Source organism: Coturnix japonica, chromosome 3 (assembly GCF_001577835.2).
Source record: "Coturnix japonica isolate 7356 chromosome 3, Coturnix japonica 2.1, whole genome shotgun sequence".
Taxonomy (NCBI): domain Eukaryota; kingdom Metazoa; phylum Chordata; class Aves; order Galliformes; family Phasianidae; genus Coturnix; species Coturnix japonica.
In genome coordinates this window covers 9,594,659-9,619,029 of record NC_029518.1, presented here as the reverse complement: position 1 = coordinate 9,619,029, position 24,371 = coordinate 9,594,659, and the positions used below count along the sequence as shown (strand labels likewise).

Genomic DNA, 24,371 nt, shown 5'->3' with positions numbered 1-24,371 from the left:
AAGTTGCTGCTGCTGTGGCTCTTGGCAGATTATTTGATGATAAAAACCTGCTTCTATTAGCAGCGCTGTACCCCCTTTGACAGTGCTGGCTGAGGCTGTTGGATGCGCCGCTTTCATAACGAACGGCTTGGACACCGGGCTTGGAGCCCGGGAAAATGGCGGCGGCGGCTCGCCATGCGGCGCTAGTGGCGTTCCTGTAGGTGCCGACCGCTTCGGCGCGAGGCGGCGTGTTCGTGAATGAGGCGGGAGCAAGCCCGGCCGCCGGCGGCTGCATGCCCCTTGAGGTGCATAGGGGCTGGGGCTGGCGCTCCGGGGAGCGCTTCGTCGGTCGGGGCCGTGGCTGAGCTGTGGGCTCGGTTGATTGCTCCAGCACGGGGCAGCCGGCTCTTATGGCCGAGGTGCGACGTGCCGCCGTCTCAGCTGCCCCCCGTTTCCCCGCAGGTGGGGCCGGCGCGCTGTAGGAGGTGCCAGGCGGGACGGGGTCCGCAAGCGGATAGGGCTTTGAGGTTGGGTAGTCGTATAATGCGGTTCGATGTGGGTGTGAGTAAGGCTGTCCTGATCGGTATGTCGTTTGACACCTTAGAGATGTGTGATAAATAACTGATGGTTACTGGTGGAATCTGAGCCTTGGTGCTTTTTCTCTTGGAGAAAGTGCGGTTTTGCCAACTGTAACTGAGTGCTCTGCTGTGGTTACTGAGCCTGTTGTCGCTGCTGGCTCCTGTGTTGCTGTCTCAGTTGTGTTTGCTCTGTAGCAAAGCTCAACTTTGACCTGAACGGGCTCTAATGTAAGAAGTGTATGATAGGGATCAGAACAAGGCTGTGGGCAGTCAGATGATGTGCTAACTCGTATTCATGCTGGCCTGACGCTGGTAGACTCTAGTCCTTGGAAGTTAAGCTTGTGTGTGCTGGCTCATTTTGCTGCTTGTGTGTTTATTGATTGTGATACAGTGCTTGATGTAAACTGGTCTATTTTAAGCTTGTACTTGTGAGCAACAGAATTCACAGAATGTTATCCCGGGCGATTGGAAGGGTACCTCAGAGGTACCTCATTGTAGTATCAGAATCCCCCGTGCTCTGGCTAGGGCCACCAAACATACACCGTTGATCTAGATCTAAAGGTGTTGGGCCCAGGGCACGCCGCTCCAACCTGGCTTGAACACCTACCTAGTAGGACCGTTTGGCATCCGACAACCGTCCTACTGGCAGCCTGTGTTCCAGGGCCTAAACCACTCTCCTTAGTAAAGAACTGTTCCCCTAACATTCCAACCTAATATCTTCCCTCCTTCAACTTAAACCATTTACCCCTAGTTCCGCTATTATCAGCCCTTTCGTAGAGTTTTAACTCCCCGTCCCTGAGGTATAGTTCTCCTGTCAGGTATCCGAAAGGCCCCTTGCAGTGACGTCTAGTTCACACCCGGCAACCTTCGCTCTCTCCAGGCTGAACTCAACCCAACTCCCTTCAAGAGCCTGTCCTCATAGGGGAGGTGCTCCAGCCCCCCGATCATTTTCGTGTTATACTTATGCTAATTCATGGAGTAGAGCATGCTTATGTAATGGGCAGCTTATTGATTGCTAAGTGTCTCCACAACTCATTTACTTTGTAGTAGGTGTTTCTCATTTCAGAAACACCACCTATGCACTGCTTTTGGAACTATGGACTTTTCAGTAGTCATTATCACAGCAGGGTTTTAACCTTTATTAAAGTACAAATTAATTCTGCTTTAACACAGATTGAAATGTTTTTCTTACCGTACAACTGGGGAAACTGGGATTAAAAAGTGTGTCTTAAGTTGAACACAGAAAGCTGAAAGACGTTGGCTGACATTTTTGTCATATTTCATTGTATTTTATTAATACTCTGAGAATAAGCTTCAGTGGCAGCTGCACCTTTTTAGCTCCTTGGCAAGTTAAGGTACGGTTAAGCATGAATACACTGTGAAGTTACACAGCGGACACCTTGATTCAGGTACATTCTGACTCCTCAGTCTTAGCTAGTTTTAGCTACAGTGGAGTTCTCTGCTCTTTTCACTAAAGTAATCCAGAAAGAAAATTGAACGTGAAGATGTCTCATAACACTTCTATGTGGAGTTTTAGCAGCATTAAGGTTACTTGATCCAGCAAATCTTTTTTCCAGTCTTGTATGTGGGAGATTGGCATGTATTTCATCTGTTTCTGTAGAGTCTGCTTCCTCAGCTGATACTTCTAATGATGCCAAACTAAATTCTTTATCACCTGAGCTGTCCTAAGCACAAATCCTGTTCTTCTTCTGCTGGCTTCTGATTTGATTCTGTCCAAGTTTTCTCCTGGTGGAATTTCACTTCCTAATTTTTGTTTTATCAGTCTTAATTTATTTTCTTCCTTCTCTGACAGTTGTTCTGTCCTTTGGCTGGCTGGCTGTCATCTCCCTTGCCCCACACATCGTCTTGCGTTGCCAGAACACGCACTTCATTGCTTATGCTTTCTTCCACTGTAACTCCTTGGGACACACAGGATACTTGTCCCAGCTTGTGCTGATTGTGTACAGGTGATCTTTGCTTTCCCTCGTCCTTTTCTCTAAATTCATGCTCTTCGTTGACGTTCCTCTTCTAGGTTACCCACTGTTCGTTTGCTTCTTCAGGTTGTGGTGTTGAGAACGGGCAGGTAAGATTCCCCACTGTCTGTATCTGATACTGAGTTGTGAAATTTGGTTTGATGTTTTATTAGTTATGGACTGGAGGTAGCTGGCTTGTTTGCCCTGTGCGTGTTTGTCAACGCTTAGAGCTATTAAGTGGGAAAATGAAATCTATAGAGAATTGACTTTTGTAACAGATCCCTTCTGAGTGCGTGAGAAGGCCTGCAGTTTGTTTTTATGTGCCTTTTTGTTGTTCTGTCTGAAAAGTTAACCACCCCTGTAGACAGTTCTGCTATGTAACGGCCCTTGTTGCTGCTGCAGGCACAGTGAGATGCTAGAGAGAAACATGAGCAGACTTCTTTAAGCCTAGATATAATCTCTTCTTCTTGATATTTCTTTCTTTCAAGTTGAGCTCATTTCCTCGTGAACTTGTTCTACTATTAATATATACATATATTTATCTTTAATTCATTTTGTTGTAAAATAAATGCGTATCTATTTGCTCTAGCACTAAATGAACAGACTGCCTGATGAATCTATATCATAGAATGGAATCATTGAATGGTCTGGGTTGAAAAGAACCATAAGGATCATGTGGTGAAGTCTTTGAACTGTGGCAGTGTCCTACAAACTGCTGTGTCCACAGACGTGCTTACGGACTGTTTTGTGCTCCTTCATCACATCAATCTGATGTGATTGTAACATCAGGCTGAGGTAGTTGTAACTACAAGAGTCAAAAAGCAACAGAACACCCAGGCTTCTACAGGAAAGCGAGTAGTAAAAGCAAACACTTCATATGTCTTGCTAATCCAACCAGAACCAATAGTAAGCAGTGTGGGTTCTGATGTGTACACGTAGTCCTGATCAGTTCTAAATAGGTTTGGAGTTACTTTCATTGCCTGGAATCTTGATTGAGAATCAGTCTAGCAGCGGTTGTTGCAGGTGAAGCTTTAGATAAACTGTTCAAGGTACTTGGAATTGTGGTTGTACATAAAATAAACATGCAGATCTGGGGTTAGTGTGTGGAGTGTTGTTTTTTATTATTTCCTTTAACTTCTTATATGGATGGTATGTTAATGATTTCACCCAGACACAGATAGGAATTGGAAGGGAAAAGAGTATGCCAGGTGATCTCTCAGATATGTTATAAAAGACCCTCCCTGGTATTCTCAAGTATGTTAGAAAGACCCTCACTGGTGTTCAAAGGTGAAAACACTTCTGCCCTGCTACACAAGGGAGTCTGAATGAAATACTTCACATGGCACTGATGCAGTTTTAAAAGTGGGGAAAACCTGAGCAGCCTTTATTCATTTTGTTGAGCTCTCTGAGAGATAGAAGCAATAGATAAAGATCAAAACGCTCCTTCCCCTCCCCTCAAACAGTGTTCTGTATTTGAGTAATTAATTCCACATCACTTGGTAATTTTACTCCCGTGTTTCATTATGGTTTACCTTAATCTAGTGCTGTTATTGATTTCTTTTTTAACATCTATTTGCTCGTTTTCCTCACAAGCAGCAAACTACACACTGCATTTGTTCCCATCAAGCATTAGCATTCCATGTTTGAATTCAGAAGATAATTGGATATCTTGCAGATTACACAACGGGTGTTTCATCTTGAAACGTTTAAAAATCCATTTTAGTTTCTCGCAATGTTTCACTTATGCAGCAATCTAAACTTAGGACGGCGCTTTGGCAGTGATACGCTTATTTTTCTAAACTGAGCACAGTTTCTGTGGTTAAATTTTCCTTTCATTTAAATATAGGTTTTAATCAACACAGGCCAAACTTTTCCAACCATGCTTAAAATTAGCTTGAGCCATATTGCAAAAGATGTGTTCTCCTAATGTGACTGAACATATGTAGGGAGATGTATGCGGCAATGAATGTTTTTAAGCTGATGAATGCTTTTGAAGTGTTTTTATAACTTAAAGACATTTATGGACTGTCTAAATATGACTCGATACTGGTACTCTTCATGTAATTAATACCACTGAAAGCACTTGATGCTGAGTTTCTGAAGGTTGAAAGGTGGCTGTTTAGAAATGCCTTGTAAATTTGACTCAACACACAGCCACGTTATGATGTCAAAACAGAGTATGATGCAGGCATTGTTTTGGGGGTGGGTTGTCTTGTACCTCGTTGGACCAGGTATCACTACCACGTTCTGGTGATGTGCTGAAGGTGTAAATGGGTTTCTAGGAAGTACACAACATTGCTGCTGTTTCTGAGTATGTACAGAAAGAGTCTGGTGCCAAAATTGACTTTAAGGTGGTTATTGCAGCTCCATGAACTGCTGCTAGAAATTTGGTAGGTTCAATCTCTAGAGAAGTATTTAAAACTACAACCCGCTGCCAACCTTATACCCCTTGTATTTACCCAAATATAGTTTAAAAAGGTGTTATGGGGGATGTGGAGAAGGAGGTGTGTATGGAGATGAAGGGCATTGATCTGCCAGCAGCCATCGTTTCAGGTTAACCCTTGTCAGTGCTCGCACTCAGGGTGATGTGCTCTCACAGAGAACGGTGAAGGCAAATGTCATGACAGGGAGATGGGAGTAGCATGGATGTCCATTATAGGGAATGCAGTGTGCTTTTCTGAGACTTGCTGGTTAACTTTGACCTGCAGTTCCTTTGAGAATGATTTAGATGTGAAATACTGTCCGGGTTTGGACATGGAAGTGTAAAACTTGGTTGTTCAGATGTTTTACTGTATGGTCTTCAGTTTGCTTCTACTTCCTAGTAGTTAATTTTAGAACAAGTGTAGGTTTGCTCAGATGGTTCATTCCATTTGCTGTCACGTCACTTTTGTTCCTGCAACTTACACTCTACTAGAATGTAATGAATGTGCTTTGTTGAGAAAGCTGATAATATTACAAGAATAGTAAGCAAGAACAACTTTATCATATTTATGGCTGCAGCTTGTACTGCTACACTGAATCCTATTAAACGTAGATGGAATAAATATTTTTGGATTTCATTCTGTGGTTTTTCTCATAACCAGGACTGTTACTCAGAATTCATATGGAGCAGTTATAAGTAAGGTGAGTCGTTTCCTCGTAGTGACCTGCCTTGACAGGACCTTTCTTTCACATTTCCCTCTTCAGTGTGAGAACATCAGTAAATCTGTCAGCTCGAGCAGTGATTTGCTTTAAACAGGAAACAGTTTTAGGCATTTCTTCCAAGGTTTTTTGCCCAGGTTTGTCTTTGCAACAAGTAAATATATCGCCAAGGAACTTCTTAGCTGTAATCCGTCATTAGACAGTGGTAACAAGTAATGTTCTGGGAACTGACAGACATCTCAGATTTGGAAAGAGGGTGTTTGAACTGGTTTAATCTCAAATATCTGGGCAGATGGAGTGTAGTGTTCTTGGGAGTGTTTGATCCTTCTGCAGTTTGGGATGGACTGCTTTAGGAAAAGGGAATGCAGAAAGTTCAGACTCGCTGCAGTTGGTGCTTTCTCCAGGAGACAGGCAGGTTTTGCACTGTAGCTTCCTTAGAAAAATCCTCCTGTGTCACTGTGATTTACAGGAAGTGTTCTGCAGACTCATCCATCTCTTTCTGACCATTTGAAGTGACAGTGTGTCCCAGAGTTACGGCTCCTCTCAGAGCAATGGGTTCTTTTATTGGGAACATCAGGTTTAAATTTTCTCACTCAAATACCAAGTTTTAAATATAACCCTGTCAGTTTCCAATATTTTCAGTGTTTGCATTGGTCTGCTGTACATTACAAAATGAATGCTTCGCTATTTTGTCATATATGGTTGTATCTTTGAGATCCATTTCCATGATTTACTTGGGGTAGTCATGTGTGTGACTTTGTTCACTGAGAAATGTTTCCACTTCTGTTACAGTGCAGGTGGTTGTACTTTGTGTATCTCGGTACTACTCTGAAGGAAGGATCTTGGTCTCTTAAATGTTGAAATGCAGTTGGATTTGCAACTTTCCACTGGATACAGCACTACGTATTGAGCAGTTTTGGCTCTAATAAGCAAGAAAAACACCCCAAATTTAAGTCAGTGCTTGAAGTAAGTAATATATCTCATTTAAATACTGCCAAAATCTATATTATCTCTTCCTTACAGGACAAATAAATTCTTTTCTTTTTCAAGTAATTGCAGTAGGCAAATCTGCAGAACAACACTGTGTGAGACACAGCCCCTTGTGCAGCAAACCATGCCTGAAAAGACACGAATGGCAGTTATTTTGAACCAATAAAAGAAACATTATGAAAAGTTGAGAGGATTTAGTAATCTTTGATTGCATCAGTCACATGTTAGCATGATTTCCTTAGGGCCTGTCCCATCTCTTTGCCTTCGCAGCTTTGCCAACCGTTGCTCTTGTGGAACGGCATTATGCCTCTGAAGTGGCTGCAGCAAATACTTTCATAAGGATAAAAGCTCTAAGCTATTCAATGACGCCTTTGTTTCCTGTGGCCCCCAAAGTGTTCAGATACTTGTCCTTCTTACGTGTAGGTGGTGGCAGAGAGAAGTGGTAAGTTTGGCTTTTTCTTCTTGCTTTAGCTTTGCGTGAGGCATCCATAAACTCAGTTAAGCAAACGAGCATTGCAGGTCTTATTCATGGCTTTGATATGAGTGCTGAGGCATGCAGAATTAATCTTGCTTTCAGAACTAAAGGTATTACTTTTGTGAACAGGGTGCTAAAATGAATTTTCCTGTTAGAAAGAAAGAACGTTTCCTGAATCCATCCTCTCACACTGTAACTTGAAATACAGAATTAGTTGAAGAGGGAATATTTTGGACAGGCTTTTGCTTAAGTTTAGAAACGTGCCAGTTCATAAATGTAAGATAAGCAAACCTTAACTTCTAGGGGAGCTTCCTGGTGACTGAATTTCAGCATTCTATGTGTGCAGTTATTACCAGGGATGATCACAAAAGGACACGTTGGCTAGGAGGTACCTCCCTCAAATGGAGAGTAGCTGCAAAAATACCATTGTGCATCTGTCTGTATGGGCTGCAAAGTATTGAAGAATGAAATTTTTCTGTGGTACTGAAAATGATCTGATTTGCCAGAATAGTATTGTGATTTATAGCAATATATGGCTTTATAGCGTGATGGAAGAAGGAAATTATCAAGATGTATTTCTTAATCACTTGAAGACTTCTGGAGAGCTACAGCAGTGACAGGCATTCAGGTAAGGTTTTACTACCTCTCAATGGTGTAGGCACTGACTTGAGACTAAACGCCTCTGTTTGTGTGCAGTATCCTGGTAGGAGCATTTCCAGGGCTCTGTGCATGTGAGACCTTAGTTCTTCTGCATGCAATTCTTGTGAGTCTCCCAGCTCTTAAGGACAGCAGATCTGTTGTTAATACAGAGGAGCGGCCCACCCATGGGAGTTGCATCTTCTTTTGTCAGACTGTAGTTTGTGTCCTTCTCTTGAGAGAGGCTGTGGTGTTTTTTTTCTTCTCATTCCAACAGCTTGAATGATTTTAATGTTTAGAGCAAAGTTATTGAGAGCTTTCTTTTCTGGTTAGGAAACTATTTGATATGGAACTATCAGTCTCTTGATTCTGAACAAGACAGTTGTTTCATTCTTACGTCTTTAAAGTCCTGTCAGACTTCCACCGAGCATGTACTGAAGAGCTAGAACATAATAATGAAGTTCATGTTGGAATGTGATCTGGAAAGAAGCAAAGTTGTGGGCAGGAATTTTTCCTTTTACCAAATGTTAAGTTACAGCCACATTAATAATATTTCTACCGAGAAAAAGTTATTGGGCTAATTTAAAGCAAAACTCTAGAACTGTTATGTCCCACATGGCATGAAACATTCCTGCTATTTTTTTTTCCTGCTGTATTAACATCTTACACAGAAAGGAAATGAATTTTAGAAGGAATGTTATACATAAGCCATTTGAGACATTCTCTGCTAAGGAAATACCAGCTGTCAGGAAAGATGCAGCCAATGTTGAGTTGTATTAGAAACATTGTGAAGGAGCTGTTTGTCAAGGAGAAGTGGATTAATTAAAACATTTTAAGCTATTTTTGCTCTGGAATAGAGTCAGGGAAGTTCCATATGTACCTATTTGAAACTAAATCTCTTTTTCAAAACCACATCTACTTTTTTCAGAGTAAAGTTCCCTTAGGTAGCTAAGTTGTTCCCTAATGTAGAATAAAGAAGTCTTCTAACTTAAATTTAACTAGTGTGTGTGGGGGGGAAAGTTTTACAGACATTACGCTTTATTATCTTCAAATTGTTAAAATTCGCTTTCATAGATACTCCTTAATGGATGTGATTTATATGGAAAAGAAAATAGTCTGCATTTCAGAATTATCATATTAAATTTTTATTTAAAAAAAAAAAAAAAGAGCTCTTTTATGAGCAATTAATAGCAGTAGGAGGCATTGTTTTGCTTCTCCAGAGGGAAGTAGCGAAGCATGTGTAAAAGAAACCTGAATCAGGCATGTGGAGTATTAAATGGGATAGGATTTACTCTTTAATCCAGGGTAGCCTGCTGGCTTTAAGGAGTTGTACAGACTTACTGTAATGGTTTGAATTGTAAGTGGTAATTAAATTCAAAGCTTTGTTCTGATTCTCATTGATCTGTTGATAACAGATTTTCCCTTTCAGAAATAATAAATGCAGGAAAACTTACGCCTGTTACCTCTTCAGATCAGGCTTCAGTCATTTATTCATATGAAGACTTTGGAGAGGATGCTTTCGTGTTACAGTTATATGACCTAACTAAGTGTTGAGTTTTGACTTTAGAAAAGCATAAATATTGCACATGGAGATGGTCTGTCTTTCTCTGTTGACGATGTCCAACCTTTTCATTATAATAATTTGCTGGAAATCCAGGAAGAACAAACTCATATAATCATAGGATTAGCATATGAGCCATAGAACCCATTTTACCAGTTGTATGTGCTTGATATTGAACAATGAATTGAATAAAGGATTGATGGCTATCACCTGAAAGCAGTGGCTATGGAATGACAGTTGGACTGGATGGTCTTGTAGGACCTTTCCAACCCTGTGATTCTATGATGTATGGGAAATTGGTAATCACAGCCTGAACCTTTGATTAATCAGCTGAGGCAAGTTTTGGGTCCGCTGTGGGAGCACAGGTGAGGGTAATTCAGCTGTGCTCCTGGAAGGGGTGGAGCTTGACTCCACCTCCTCTAAACCTCATTTAAGGGCTGACCACCACTGAGGCAGCATCTTTTTGAGATTGCTCCTTGGTGGAGATTGCTCTAGCGCTCACCAGCAGACTGAAGGCCTCTATTGGGTGAGTCTTTCCTTTAAATAACCTTTTGGATACTTATCATCACCTCTCTTGTACCATCTTTGCATTATTGTTACTATACATCGCTGTACACATGATGGTTCTTTGATAGATCATCCAGCAGCCATGCTGAAGTAATTGGAATTCGAGATTTGGTTCTTATACTTAACAAACAGCAAAACCTGCTTTCAGTTTGAAAGGGTTAGTTATGACATATCTTGATGTAACTTTCCATATATGTGCTTCATATCTTTATCCGAGAATCAGCAGATGGAAAGTTGTAAGGAGAAATGATTCATCTACATTAAGTATTATGGGACAATTGATAAGATGATTCCCAGCTGCGTTGTTTTGAATTGCAGCCAGAAAATTTAAAGTATTTTAAATGTATGCTGTTCCCGAGCAACTGTTAGAGATTTCATTTAGGACATTCTTTCTAAAAGGGATTGTAATTTATTTTTGTTATAGATGGGTTGAAGAATTTCAGTTAAGTATCAGGAAATAGTACATTTTTTTCTCAGTGACTGATAGAGTCAAACATGACTTGAAGCTTCGAATCTGTTAGCAGTACGAAAGGCTTGCAGTGATGGTGTTAGAGGTTTTAGATCACTTTACATTTCTTATTTCTTCTAGAAGGAGAGCAGTGGAAGGACATGAAGATGATAAAGGACCTGGAGCATCTCCCTTATGAGGAGAGGCTGAGAGACCTCGGATTCTTGAGTCTGGAGAAGAGAAGGCTGAGAGTGGATCTCATCACTGTTTGTAAATATCTAAAGAGAGGGAGTCAGGTTGATGGGGTTTGGCTCTTTTCAGAGGTGAGCAACAATAGAATGAGGGGCAATGAGCAGAAACTGAAACATGGGAAGTTCTATATTGACACAAGGAAGAAATTCTTCACTGTCAGAGTGCTGGAGCACTGGAACAGGCTACTCAGACTGTCTATTGATATGAGATCACCCACAGGTGCTCCTTGAGGGAAGGTGATTCTCGTTAAAATAAAAGGTAACTTTAATTCCTTTAAAGCTTTCATCTGCATTGGAGGATTTAAATACTCAGCTTAAAGTAAGCTGCAAAGTAAGGGATGTTGTTTTGGAAGAAGGTGCCTTTCTTCTTTCAAGTCTTTGGCAGGTTGTGAATTGAGAACCACAGTGGTGTTTTTAAATCTGTTGTTGTTAGAGCAGTTTCTGTGTGTTGTAACTGGGCTTCCAGAGGAAATAATTTTCCTTCCTGGGGGAGGAAGGAAAGAGGAGCACTTACTATGTACTCTTGTTTGTGTAATGGTATTGCACTGTAAGAAAGCACAGATGCACTTAAAACACAGGAAAATGTGGTTATTAAACCACCGCCAACAGAAAGAAGAGGTTTCAGGAGCATGTGTGGTATCAGAAACAATTTATCATTCCTGATTTTGCTTTCGTTTTGGAGTGACAGTTCTAAAAACGATGAGAGCGTGACTTTCTATTAGCTGAAGGAAATCTGCCCGGTCTTTTTAGTAATGACAGGTGCTCCCTGTTTTGAACTGCTCACTTATTTTCACAATTTTGTTGTGCCTGTAAATTCAGTGACTTCAAAACATGTCTCTGTATTTTATTTAACTGTCTTGGCACGTTCTTGTGGTTAAACGAAAGATTCCTGTTGGCACAAAAGCACTTTCCTCACCTGTTTTCACTTGTTAGTGGTGGGATCAGTAACGTAACAGGCTTTGTAAAATATGTGAAGTCATTTCCCAGCTGTTGTTTATATTGATTTATGCGAGAATAGTGAAAATTAATTCTGATGGTGAAGTTCCGGCATCTAAGTAGTGAGTCTGAAGGCTGACATCAGTAAGTATCCTGGAAGATGCAGGTTTAGACAGCTTACACATCAACAAGTTTGGCTTCCTCAGGCAAATTTGGGTCTTCTTGGATAATGAACAGTGAATGTTGGCAATAAAGGTCACATCTTAGATTAAAGTAACCTAGAATACATTGTACTGAATTATGGAACAAAGGAATGTAAATACAGACGATCTTCTCTCTTCTCCTTTTCAAAGTGTCCTGACCTTTATTGAGTTCCACTGGCTGACATTTTTAGAAGACTTTTAGTACTAGTTTCTTTCATTATAAAGGGTTTATTCAGGTATTTTCTACCGTGCATTTCATTGTCATCTTCTTTGTCATTTGCTTTCCTTCAGCTACATTGGCACCTCCATTTCATATCAGTGTGCTTATTGCGGTACTGATGCAGTCCTATTTTGTATAAAATTCTGGACACATGTTTGTCAGTAACAAAAGAAAAATAAAGCAAGTGTGAATGCAAAAGAATGGAGCAGCAAAACTGGTGAGCACCTGCAAAAACAGTTTCTCTGGGCAGCCTGGTCTGGTTATTGGTGACCCTGCCTGTGGCAGGGGGCTTGAAACGAATGTTCATTATGGTCCTTTTGAACCCAGGCCATTCTATGAAAGGTAAAATAAGTGTATTTAAACGAGGAGAAAATCAGTTGGTACATCACATCCATATATTTCTATTTCTGGTTTTAAATTATTGTGTTCGTTTTCTGTTTAAAGGTAGTGATATATGTTGTCTTAGTGCAAGTGAGTCATAGTATATATACGTTGTTCTTGTATAAAATAACGATTGATAGTTGCAATTCTTATTTCAGTGTTGTTGGTTGGAAGCTTCTTCCAGCAGTTCAAGGATGATTAAATCTTGGCATGTAGAACTGCTGGCAGGCTGAACAAGATCTTCCTGGCTTGGAGAGGCTGCTTCTCATGAGCACCCCTTGCTCTATTATAACTATCCAATCTTAGAAGTATGGTCTAATTATTTCCTTACTACTTTTCTCTTCTGTAATAGTTTGTTCCCGGAAGCCTTTAAGTTGTTTTACATAATTTGAGGTACTGCTCACAGCTAACACGGGTCTCTCCTCACTTCTTCCTACCTGTTTGTTAGTGGTAGTTGAGTAAGACTGGGTGGGATTTGTACCTTAGTTGCCAGAATGGGCAAGTTGTCTGCCTGCTGTCAGTCACTTAGGTTTGTAGATTTGGGTGCTCAGCAACAAAGAAAAAGGCTTCAAATTATGCTGCTTATGCAGACATAATCCCTTTGTTCTTATGGAAAATGAGATCCATCTGCTAATGAATGAGTAATGTTGGGAGGGATATAAGAACGTGTATTTTATGGTTAAAGACTAATGTCAACAGACTAAGAATAAACATGCCATAACTGCCTACTGCAGGCTTTCTTCCTGCCCCTTCTTCTGAAGGAGATGGTTCAAGACACAGGCAGGCAGACCACTGGGTGGGCTGCTGTTGTTGCTGTTATTCAGTTTGGCAGTTCTTGTGCTTCTTCCACTGGTAATTCTTTTTCAGCATCATATACAAGATACAAGGTATCTTGGGTCAAGGCACTGTAAATATTCATTTTCTATAAATGTTATTCTGTTAAGCACAGATTAGATCAGGATTTACAGAATCTGTCCTTTCTTTAGCGTGGGCAATCTTCCAATTTACAGAGGGCAGGAAGCCCAGCAAACACTCCCACAGACAATTCCTCATCTTTATCCTTTTTCCAGAATAAAAATCCAGAAGTATCAGCAGTGGGGGCCAAACTAACAAATGAAAAGAGAGAGTTGCCACTTCTCTCCATGTTTTGTGTAAGTGTTGCTCTCCCCATCCCAGAATAACAACAAAGCTTCCCAAAGAATTCTTAGAACAAACCAGACTCTCTTTCAGGTCTGATTGAATTCACAGTAGGTGCAATGACAAAAATGCCAGGGAACAAGAACATGTACCTGATCTCACTATTAAGGCTGCAGGAAATCTTAGGGCTTATGCTTGCTCTTTGATGCTCATCCATTACTCTTGCTGCTAGAGCATCAGTTAGATGCTCAGTGCTTTTCTTCTAATTGATTGAGAGGAACCTTAATGGGGGCTTGAATGAGCAAACCCTGTAATTTATGGGAAGATTGGAATGAAATACTGTGATGAAGAACTGGAAAACAGAGAGATAGAAGCTCCAGGAACCTCTGTCTAGAGAGCCTGTGATCTACAACTGCTTGTTTCTTATCTGGTTTCAGTGATGTGAGAGGAAGTAAGAAGCTGGAGTGACTGGGTGTGATTTGGAGTGAGATGGATGAGGTGGGTGTTGAGTAGCGGACAAGAGATGGGGCTTAGAGCAGGTGGGAAGAGTTGATAGGACTGAAGTGCCGAGGGCTGCTGCTGAGGAGTAGGATCAGAAACCAAAGCTGAACAATAGCCAGAGGAACAGGAGGCAGGTTTTTAGAGCAATAACCTGGATGTTTTCTGCAATCACGGCATAGCTGTTTGGGTTTCTTCTATACCAGATGTGTGTGGCAACCATTAATGGCAGCCACAAGGACAGCTGACTCTGGGAATGCTGGTGACTGGCTGCAGCTTTGCTCAGATGAAATGTGTTGCTGTTTTCTACAGGTCTTTATTTTCTTAGCTTACATTCTTGGAGTTACAATGAATTCAGTATTATGAAAGTTTAGAGAGAGGATTTTTTTTATTTTTTTTTTTCCCAAAGGTGCTTTATATCAACAGGTCATTGCTGCTTGTCTTGTTTGGGCGCTACCGAAAAGAGCCTTGCTCTGTACCCCTTGTGTCCCTTCTTAAGGTATTTATAGACACTGATGGCCCCCAGGCCATCTCTTTTCTAGGCTACAGGGTTCCAACTTTCTCAGCCTTTCCTCACAGGGAAGATGCTCCACTACTGTCATCACTTTCATGGCCATTCATTGGACTCTCTCCAGTATATATCCGTGTCTTCTCTTGGGAAGTCCAGAACTGCTCACTATTCCAGGTGTAGCAGTACTGGTGCTGAAAAGAGAAGTACCATCTCCCTTCACCTGCTACCAATAATTTTGCTTAATGTGGACCAGGATACTATTAGGCTTCCTTGTGGCAAGGGCACATCTGGCTCATTTTCAGTTTTGGTGTTCTCCAAACTCAAAGTTCCTGTTCTGCAGGGCTGCTTTCCAGCTCCACCAAGCCGGTCATTTTTATTGTAGAAGCTTATCTGGTTGGTCAAGTGTGACTTCCCTTCAGTGAAACCATGCTGGTTACTCCTGATGATGTTTTTTGTCCTTCAGCTTGTGCCTGGAAATAGTGTCTGGGATTATTTGCCCCTTCACCTTCCCAGGGTTTGGGGAGAGGCTGACCTGTCTGTAATTCCATGTAATTCCATAGGTCCTCCTTGCCCATTCTCGGAAATAGGTGTGACCTTTGCAGTTCTCCCAGTCATTGTGATTGATCAAAGATTATAGGTTGTCTTGCGATCACATCTGCTAACTCCTTCCCTCAGCACTTGTGAGTGCATCCCATCAGAGCCCAGCCTGCTAAGTATTCCCTAACCTGATCTTTTTCCATCAAGAGTGCAATCTTCAGTGTTGCAGCCTTAGATGTGCACATCCTTTGCTTTATGAAGGGAGTAACAGCTAAAAAAATCTGGTAAAGTCCATGGAAGGTCTCAGTGGAAGGCTCTTGGAAAACATGCTTGTTCTAGAGACAAACATGATATCATTTTGGTAGCTGAATCCTTTTATGAGCCTACTAGAAACAGATGTTTTGCATGAGAGCTCAGTTTTTCTTGCTCTGAACGCATTCAGATAAATTACCCTGCAAACGTTCTTTGTGTTAAACTTTACTGGGAAATGGAACCCTAATCAGAATCCAGACCGAATCTGGCTGGATGTTCAGAAGCTGCAGAGGCTGAAAGTGTGTATGCCAGGAATTGTATCAAGCAGAGAGCACTGTGACTTGGTCTTCTTGGAAGTTCCACTGTGCTGCGCTATCTGGAATAAAGCTATGCTGACCTGGAACAGTGAAGCAGTTTGCTTTTCTCTTTCTCTAATTAAGTGTTGACATATTGAGAGCAGAAGGAGGCTAATTTGCTTGAATAAAGCCTGTTGGTAGAAGGGATGCTTTGGACCTCCATTCACATATAGGACTATGCTCCCACCCCAATCTCAGTGGGAATTCTGCCCCAGCTGAGGCTAAGCCACTCTTAAACTGGAGCAAAGGTAGAAGGCTGACTCAAAGGTTCAGGGAGTGAACTGGCATCACTTCCAAATGACCTTATTGGGACTTTGACATGTTTGCTTTACAACTGGTTGGAAACACTGCTGCAAGAAGAATGTGTATGGGAAATTTTTAACCGGCCCACTTATGTAGGATGGGAAAGAATATATAGGCAAACTGGATGTTCATTTCTTGATGTGTCTGAAAACAGAAAGTAGAATGGTTACTTAATGTGTTTAGAATTCTGACAATCTGAATCATGGTTTTTGAATACTTGTCACTACCAGTTTGTTAAACATTATGGGGTTATTTTTGGTGTTATTTTTTAATTCCTTGAATGAAAAGATGCAACCGACAAATCTTCAGGACATCAGAGTGGTCTATTTTCTATTTCACTCTCTTTAGCAGCAGGATGAATAAAAGCATTTGAAGGCCTGTCCTCTGCCATCGAGCCTCTAGGAAGGAGGAGGAAGAAAAAGCAGAGTGTGGGGGGAGGGCCGTGAGCATGGAAAATTCTACGAAATGGCTTGTGGGTTTCCTTTTCATGTGAAATTTCCCTGAAATTTTCCCCATGACTCACATCCTTCATGATTCCTTTTAAGTCCATGGTTTGGGCTGATTTTAGACAAGTAGGTAGGTTTTTTTTCCTGCCCAGATTTTGCAAAGGTGTGGATGTTTGGTGTTATTCCGTATCGTCTGAGTGATCAGGCATTGTAGTCTGATCTCCATAGGGACAGATGCTCACTTTTTTTATAGCCTTTCTTATCCTGTGGACAAAGATCGGAAGTAAGGAATTGACTTCAGAAGGAAAACTGTTATTAATCAGAGGTGTATTGTGTGAGGGAATAGCTGTGGGGGAAGTAGGAGGCTTTATTTTAGCAGGTGTTCTTTGATGGTTGTAGAAGTCTGGTATTGACAGAGGGGCAGTATTTGTTAGGATCTTGTGGCTTCTGACTTAAGTTTTCAGTTCGTGCTGATTTCTGTTTCTGCTGGGATACAGACATCTCTAGAATTCACTCCCTGAAGTGCCAGCTGATGTCTTTTACAGAATGAGGGTAGCTGGCTTCTGGCTTCACCACTGCATGACTGATTTCTTCTTGTGGGGAAAAGAGAAATGAATACACACCGCAACTGCCATGCAAACCTGATACTGCTCTCACCTCCAGAGTTCAGATATGCTGTTATTTACAAAACCATCCACTATTTTGAAAAACCACGTGGGGTCTCCCTAATGAAACGATTTAATTTCTAAATGATTCATTTGTTGAAAAACGAAACTTAATGCTAGGAGTGAAATTCCATGCACAGATTAATTCAATTCAGATCTACTTATGGACTGTTAGTGTCTTTGATTTGTATGAACACGTGCTTGTAGAGAAATTATACCAAAACCTAAAAAAAAACAACCCCAAAAACAAATGAAACCAACATCATCATGGAATATAACTGGAGCAATCTTCTCTATGTTAACTTACAGCTGTTATGTCATGAGTAACCTTTCAGATCTTGGAGGAAGTGGCAGTTTCCTCAGCTATGACAGTACTGACTTAGTTCCCCTGTCAGAGATGGAGGGAATTTTCCATACAGGATTAGGTAGATGTGCAGCTTGCTTTCTATGTAAGCACGTTTGTGCATCTCCACGTATGAAGTGTAAATGCTTGGCTTGTTCTGGAGTTCACATATTCTGCATGTGAGATATTTGACAGTTTGTTCAACCAGGTAGGAACCCTGAGCAAAAACTCGTTACTGTGTTTTTTACAATCCTATTCTTGTACTCTTGTCTTTGAATGTAGGAATAATGACAGGCAGATTTTGGAGGGCCAAGTTCTTGTAAGTTAGATGCGTGCTTGGAAAGTCCCCACATAAACCAGACAAGTTCCCAGTTTGGTTGCTGTTTGCTCTTTCAAGTGAGAATTAATTTGCCTGCAGACAGATGACGCTGTTTCTGAATTGGGGGGGAAATAATTTCGTGAATGTGTTTGAACAAAGAACATGACTAGACTCAAAGTCTTACTGGACAATGTTACTGCTGTAATGACTGGTGGTACCGCATAGTTTGTTATTAAGAACCGGTGTCCTATTTCTAACGCATTAAATACGTAACAGTTGAGATATTCACGGCATTAGAAATAAATTACGCTCTTAGGAGTTCTGGAGGATAACAAGTTAACTGTTGTGTGCAGGGAATCTTTCTGTCCAATGTATGTTTTATAATCTGCAGGCTGCTCTTCTAAATTTACAGGCTCTTTTTTGTAAAGAGAACTAGCTGAGAGAAGTCTGTGGTTCTGATACAATTCTGGTCTTGATCTCAAAAACAACTTGACAGAGCTAAGGTGCATTTTTTGCAGCTGTTTGAAAACAACAAGCTCTGTGGGACAGAAGTAGTGATGTGTTTTGTAGGAAAACCTTCATTCATTAGTGGGAACTCTTCCAGGGCATCCTGTACACCTTTTCTTTCTTCCCTTTTCTCAGAGGAAAATCTATAGAGTTGTACATATGGAAGGATGTTGTGTCTCATGAAGGCACAAGGAGAGTCCCTGAGGCCAAACGTCTCTTTAGCTTTTCCTATTGTGCTCACCTGTTTTGCACAGAAGTTCTTAATGTTAAGATCAGGTGACCACAAAAATAAGCTGTGTATGTATTTGGTGCTTCACACAAAGGGAAAGTGGAGATTTCTTTTCTTAGACGTGATTACAGGAACAGTTTTAATGAATGGAGAGACTTGGGACAGGAGAATAGGGGGGCAGGGGGGAATGCAGCCAAACTGCTCGTCTGGAACCATGGCAGTGTAATTGTAATACATGTACAAAGAGGTGGAAGCTGATTTAGAGGATGATTCTTAAAATTACTTCTTCTAGCTTTTTAAGCTAAAATATTTGAGGGAACATGTTCCTTTCCATAAGAATGACCTGAGCTGGGAGCTGCTTGTGGTTTGATGTTTCATCACAGTAATGGCAGTTTGTATGTGCTGCCAAGAGCCCATAGCTTCTTCCTCTTACGCTCACAATGTTCCAGTCAAATATCTTTAAGGTGAGAAAATGCATATTTAACAAGCCATGTAATCATCCTCTCCTTGATGAGTGCTTTTTGTGTGAATTTCTTACTCTGTCCCACCAAGGAAAATTGCTGATGATTTTATGAAGTGGTGGTTTTTCTTGCTTTTTTTAACTAAAAAGAATAAAAAAGGAGCTAAATGTTCTGATGTTCTCATCAATATATCAGAATTAGTAATAAGCTTTAAGTGCTCTGCAATTCTTGACATCACGTAGTCCAGTGATTGATTCCTGTTACTGGCATTGGAGGAGCATAGATGAGAGAAACCTGAGAGAGAAACTCATGAATGCTTCTAAGTATCCACAGGTTGAGTGTCAAGAGGATAGGGCAGGCTCTTTCCAGAGGTACCCAGTGACAGGACAAGGGGCACCAGCTGGAAGAACTTACCTGTGAGGGGTGAGGGAACACTGGAGCTGGTTGCCCAGTGAGGTTGTGTGTCCCTGCTGTTTCAGATACTCAGAACCCATTTGGATGCTTTCCTGTGCCACCTGCTGTAGGGAGCTGCTGTTGTCTGTGTTAGAAGGCATGTTGTTTGGCCTTCCTTAGCTGTAAAGCAATGCTTTCAAGTAGCCATGAGCTTTCACTGTGACAGAATGTGTTCCAGTGTTCCCACTGTTGTGTTGTTTTGGTGCCTCTTGTCCACTCTGTGACAGCAGCAGGAGGAAGTGAAAATGATTTGTGTGTGAGAAGAAAGCTTTGGATATTAGGCAGACTTGCATAAAACTAAAAATGATGTTGCTTACCATCCTAATCTAAATTATGGATTTCATCCCACATATCTCCATCTTTAAGACAAGGGTGTTATGTGGATTTCATGGGTGTATGGGTGTCTGAATGATCACAAAGAGTTGTGGTCAGTGGCTTAATGTCCAGTGATGAGTGGTATTGGAACCAGCACTGTTTAACATCTTTGGTGGCGACGCAGCCTGAGGGTAATGTAACTGTCTGCTCCACATACATCTGAAAAACGTCACTTAGCTCTGGGATACAAGAATATTTCACAGTCACTTCTGTTGTTTTTAATTCTCTTGCTTCTGTGCTCTACTTTGTGGCTATGCTTGTGATGTTTTTTCCTAACTTAGCATCCCTTGCAGTACAGACTAATTTCTGTATCATCTCTCTTCAGGCCATAATACGTAAAAGGAAAACGTCTCAGTATAAAAAGATGTACCCTGCTTTGGTTATTTAGGAGTAGCAAGTGTTTCAGCAGTGTGTTCACTTTCATTAGACACAGAGAGAAGCATCAAAGTGATGAGAAAGAGAGGGAAATGGAACGTCATTAGTGTCTGTTTTTTGGCAAGTCCAGAAATCCTAATTTCCCAAATGAAAGCATCACCTCCATGGTGCTTATTGGAGGCATCTCAAGCCCTTAAAGAGATCCGTGACTGCATCTGGGAATTCTTCTGCAAACACGGCTCAAAAAATGTACATGTTTTGCCGTGCATATCCTTACTAATGAGCTTATTTTGTCGCTTCAAGATAAGCTCTTCTGAGTTCTGTTTCAGAGGTATTACTATGCTAATCGAAAAGAGCAGATCCTTTCCAGGAATTCTGTGTTCTTTGTGTAAATGTTTTAATGAAAGGTCGGGGCACTTGGTGCAGATTGAAACACAGTTGTGTCAGATTGTGTTCCCACTTGGAAATAACTAAGGATTCTAGATTTTCTTGGAAGAGAAACTCTTCTAAAGAAAATAATGAATTGCTAGGGGGTTAAATGTAGGTATTCTACTCCAGGTAGAGCTGATATTAATCATGTTCCACAACTACAGAGACTGATAGGGGAAATCCCTGGTTTAAATATTTCTGGTTGCATGATGGACTTATAACCTTTTCTATACTATGTATATCATGTTCACAGAATCACCCAGGTTGGAGGAGACCTACAACATCTATCACCAATAGTTCTCACTAAACTGTGTCCCTCAACACAACGTCTAAATGTTCCTTGAACACCTCCAGGGTCAGCAACTCCACCACCTCCCTGGGCAGCCCATCCCACTGCCTGACCACTCTTTCAGTGTAGTAGTATTTCCTGACATCCAGCCTTAACCTCCCCTGGTGCAGCCTGAAGCCATTCCCTCTAGTCCTATCACCAGTTACATGAGAGAAGAGGCTGACCCCCAGCTCACTTCAACATCCCTTCAGGTACTTATAGAGAGCAATGAGGTCTCCCCTGAGCCTCCACTTCTCCAGACTGAACAATCCCAGCTCTGGGTATTCTGCATTTCCTGGCCAAGTTAAAAGCAGCATAATTTTCTTAACCATCCAAAGTTTTTGCTTCAGCAGTCGCTGCCTTTTAAAAGTTGTCCTTTCACTTTGTTCCTCTCCCAATCACTTTGGAGCTTTTAAGGCACTTTCATAGCAACATCAACGGTGCTGAGACAGAGGCTGGAATTGGCCAGCTGTTCTGTAGCAGCACCCAGTTTGTGTGTTGGGAGGCTCTTCATCTATGGCTCTTAGTCTTAGATGTTGCTTTTTTCCATTTATCTTCTGGATGCTTGGTAAAACACTGCATAAGCACTGGCAGTTCGCTTCCTCTGTTGCTTCAGCAGTGAATTCTGTGTTCAGCAACCTGCGCTGGTAATTTGTGTAATTTGTTATGGGATAGGATGACCTTGCTAAGTGTACATGCAAAGAGCTCTGGAAAGCACAGCAGAACCTCCCCTCTTGCTGTCAAGTCCTGAATTGGAAACGATGTTAACTAATAGTGGGGTGGTAGTTTGGCGTTGTGTGTCTTGGCTGGGTGTTTTTTGGATATTCCATCTTCACCAAAACATAACAGATGGAGAGCAGGATTTCATGTCCAGAAATGGATCAAATGTAAATAGGCAGTTTCTGCTGCTTCTGGTGGGAATGGAATGGTAATTTTTTGGCTGCAGAACTACTGCGTTTTTCCTCTTTTGCTTTCAAGCCCGCCAGGTAACTGATCTGTTTATTCTGCTATGCTTACCTTGCAAAGCAGCCAGCCTGTAAGCAAACAGAACAGAAAATTACTATTTACGTGGCTCTTAAAGTTATTAGAAACATGTAATATTTGCTGATGCTTATGTATGCTCCCAAGTGCTATGTATTCTTGATACAAAGGTGGCACTGCTAAATTTTAAGTTCTCTTTTGCATGGAATTTTCCAATGATGTGACTAGAACATTATTAACATTGATTATGAATGTGTTTTTTTGTTGATATTTGTCTTGGAAGTATATTAAAAAAAGAAAAGCCTGAGGCAGTAGCACAGACTGAAAGATTTGGCAGAGTTCTCTGTGATTGATAATAGCAATTTATTATTAAAAAAAAAAAAGACAGGGGAAGGCATAAATCCGTCTGTAGGCACAGTTCTCCATCTCTTACTTAAGGACTTAACGTCCTTATAGTACTTAAAAGGTGTTTATAGTCAGAAGGGAGAACAACTTTTTACATGGGGAGATAGTGATAAGAGGGAATGGCTTTAAACTAAAGCAGGGGAGGTTAAGGTTAGATGTTAAGAAGAAATTCTTCACTCAGGTTAGTGAGGCCCTGGTACTGCTGCCCAGAGCTGTGGGTGCCCCATCACTGGAGGTGCCCAAGGCCAGGCTGGATGGACCTTGGGCAGCCTGAGCTGGTGGGGGGCAGCCCTGCCCATGGCTGGGGTTGGGGCTGGGTTGTCTTCAGGGTCCCTTCCAACCCAAACCATTCTCTGTGATCATTCTGTTTTGTCAAAATGCCTTAAAAATTTTGGCACTTTTAAAGGGTAGGGAAATGAAGGTAAGGCTCCAGTGGTGCTGATTTTACAGCTGAGTCTAGGTGAGGCCTCACTGCTTTGGTGCTTGCCACTGGAATGGCTGGGGCTGGCCCTGCTGAAGTTTTGTAGCCTGTAACATGCTGCCAGGAAATGAAGTAGTTTGGCAGTTGTTTTATAGGTGGTGGCTCTCGCAGCATAAAGAATGCTAAGTGTGCATCAGAATGAAGTTCACTTTTTGCAACATGTGTTTGTAGCACACACGATAACTGGAAAAGCAGGAATTGAGTTAATACGTAATGTTCTAAAGCAGAAAGGTTTTACGGAGGATGGCTGCAAAACATACCTCTCACTGGAACCTTCTCCAAGCTGGGTGTCTTGCAGAAGGCCTGAAAGCTTGTCTTTACATTTCCCCTTTGTTTCCAGAACCAATCTGTTCAGAACAATATGGATTGGTGTGGGTTTTTTGTTGTGCTGTTACTGACCTGGTGATGGCTGGTAGTTTACACAGCTTGTGAAAGAGGCTCTTTGGATTTTGTTCACATATTTGTCTCCTGTTTCTCTTCTGTGTTCTTAACTTAATGAGAAAGTTCTGCCTTGAGTTAAGGATGTATGCATAGAGAGAAGGAAATGGTGGGATACTGTTATATGTTATATGTTATGTATGTTATTTCTGGAAATAACCATAGCTGTCACTTGATACCCTCTTACAAAACATTTATAAGCACCTTTGCTGGTGTTCTCATTCAAGCTTCGCTGGCTTCCTGGTTGTCTACAGCAACAATGGAAGTAATAGCACAGGTAACTACAGTGAAAAATCATCAGCCTGATTTGCTGTCTGTACCCTGACTCAATTATCTGCTTACAGCATCTGAGAACTGTTCTGCAGAGAATCTCAGCCAGGCTTTTTTGCATTTGGAGAGGCACGATTACTACTTGGGAGAGCAAATAAAAGACTCCATTACATCTTTTATTGAAGTGTAATAGTCAGATTAAGTCTGGGCAATTCAAAGAGATAGTGAATGGTAAGGTGTGCACCAGCAGTCCTATTTTGCTGATAATATTTATGGAAATTACCGATTAATTATTGTGCTTTTTATTTGTGCATGTTATTGTTGGAGAGAGTCAGGGATGTGGTTTGTGATTGTAATTATCTTTTATTGTCCTCTTCTATATCATTTTATGACACATATATTAAATCTCCTGAAGGTTTTTTAAAGGCAGGAACTGAAAGGGAAATAGTTTTAACAGTCAAGTGCCCATTCCCTCACATATGGTGTTGATCTGTGCCATATGTGCATGCTCCTTATAGTACTGAAGTACACAAGGGAGGCATGAGAAATAAAATGTAGTTCATAAATGGGTGTGTGAAAACTGATGGATCTTCTTATGTGTATCTTATGCGCTACTAATTAGGGTGGATATCTATCCAAATGATAATTCAGCTTCTTCCCTTGCAACTTGTGTTGTTTCTGAAGTTCTTTTAACTGAGGGATGAGTGAGAAGTTATGCGGTCAGAGATGGGGTGAGTTGGGGATCTGGAAAATAAGACTGAGTCAATCTGTAACAGGTCACTGTAAGCAATTTTCTTTTTAAAATAGCACTATCTAGGAACTAATATCTTGTTCAGAGTGCAAGAACTGGTGAAAATTTCCACTGAACTGGTATGAGAAAAATGTAAAATGCTGAACTAGAAAAGGCAATCTGTTGGGCAGGAGCATTGTGCT

At 41.2% G+C, this 24,371-nt stretch overlaps 1 protein-coding gene across 3 annotated transcripts in view; it reads left to right on the top strand.

The window, feature by feature from the left end:
• Positions 1 to 2,571: 2,571 nt before the first annotated feature.
• Positions 2,572 to 24,371, top strand: part of LCLAT1 (lysocardiolipin acyltransferase 1) — a 98,079-nt gene continuing 76,279 nt past the window's right edge. The window contains exons 1-2 of one of the 3 annotated variants that reach the window (XM_032443473.1): positions 6,464 to 6,637; positions 6,932 to 7,103. The gene's annotated coding sequence lies outside the window, so the exon portion shown is untranslated. Of the gene's footprint in view, positions 2,641 to 6,463; positions 6,638 to 6,931; positions 7,104 to 10,508; positions 10,619 to 24,371 lie in introns of those variants that run through there. The other 2 variants (XM_015856947.2, XM_015856946.2) reach the window with 2 other exon arrangements.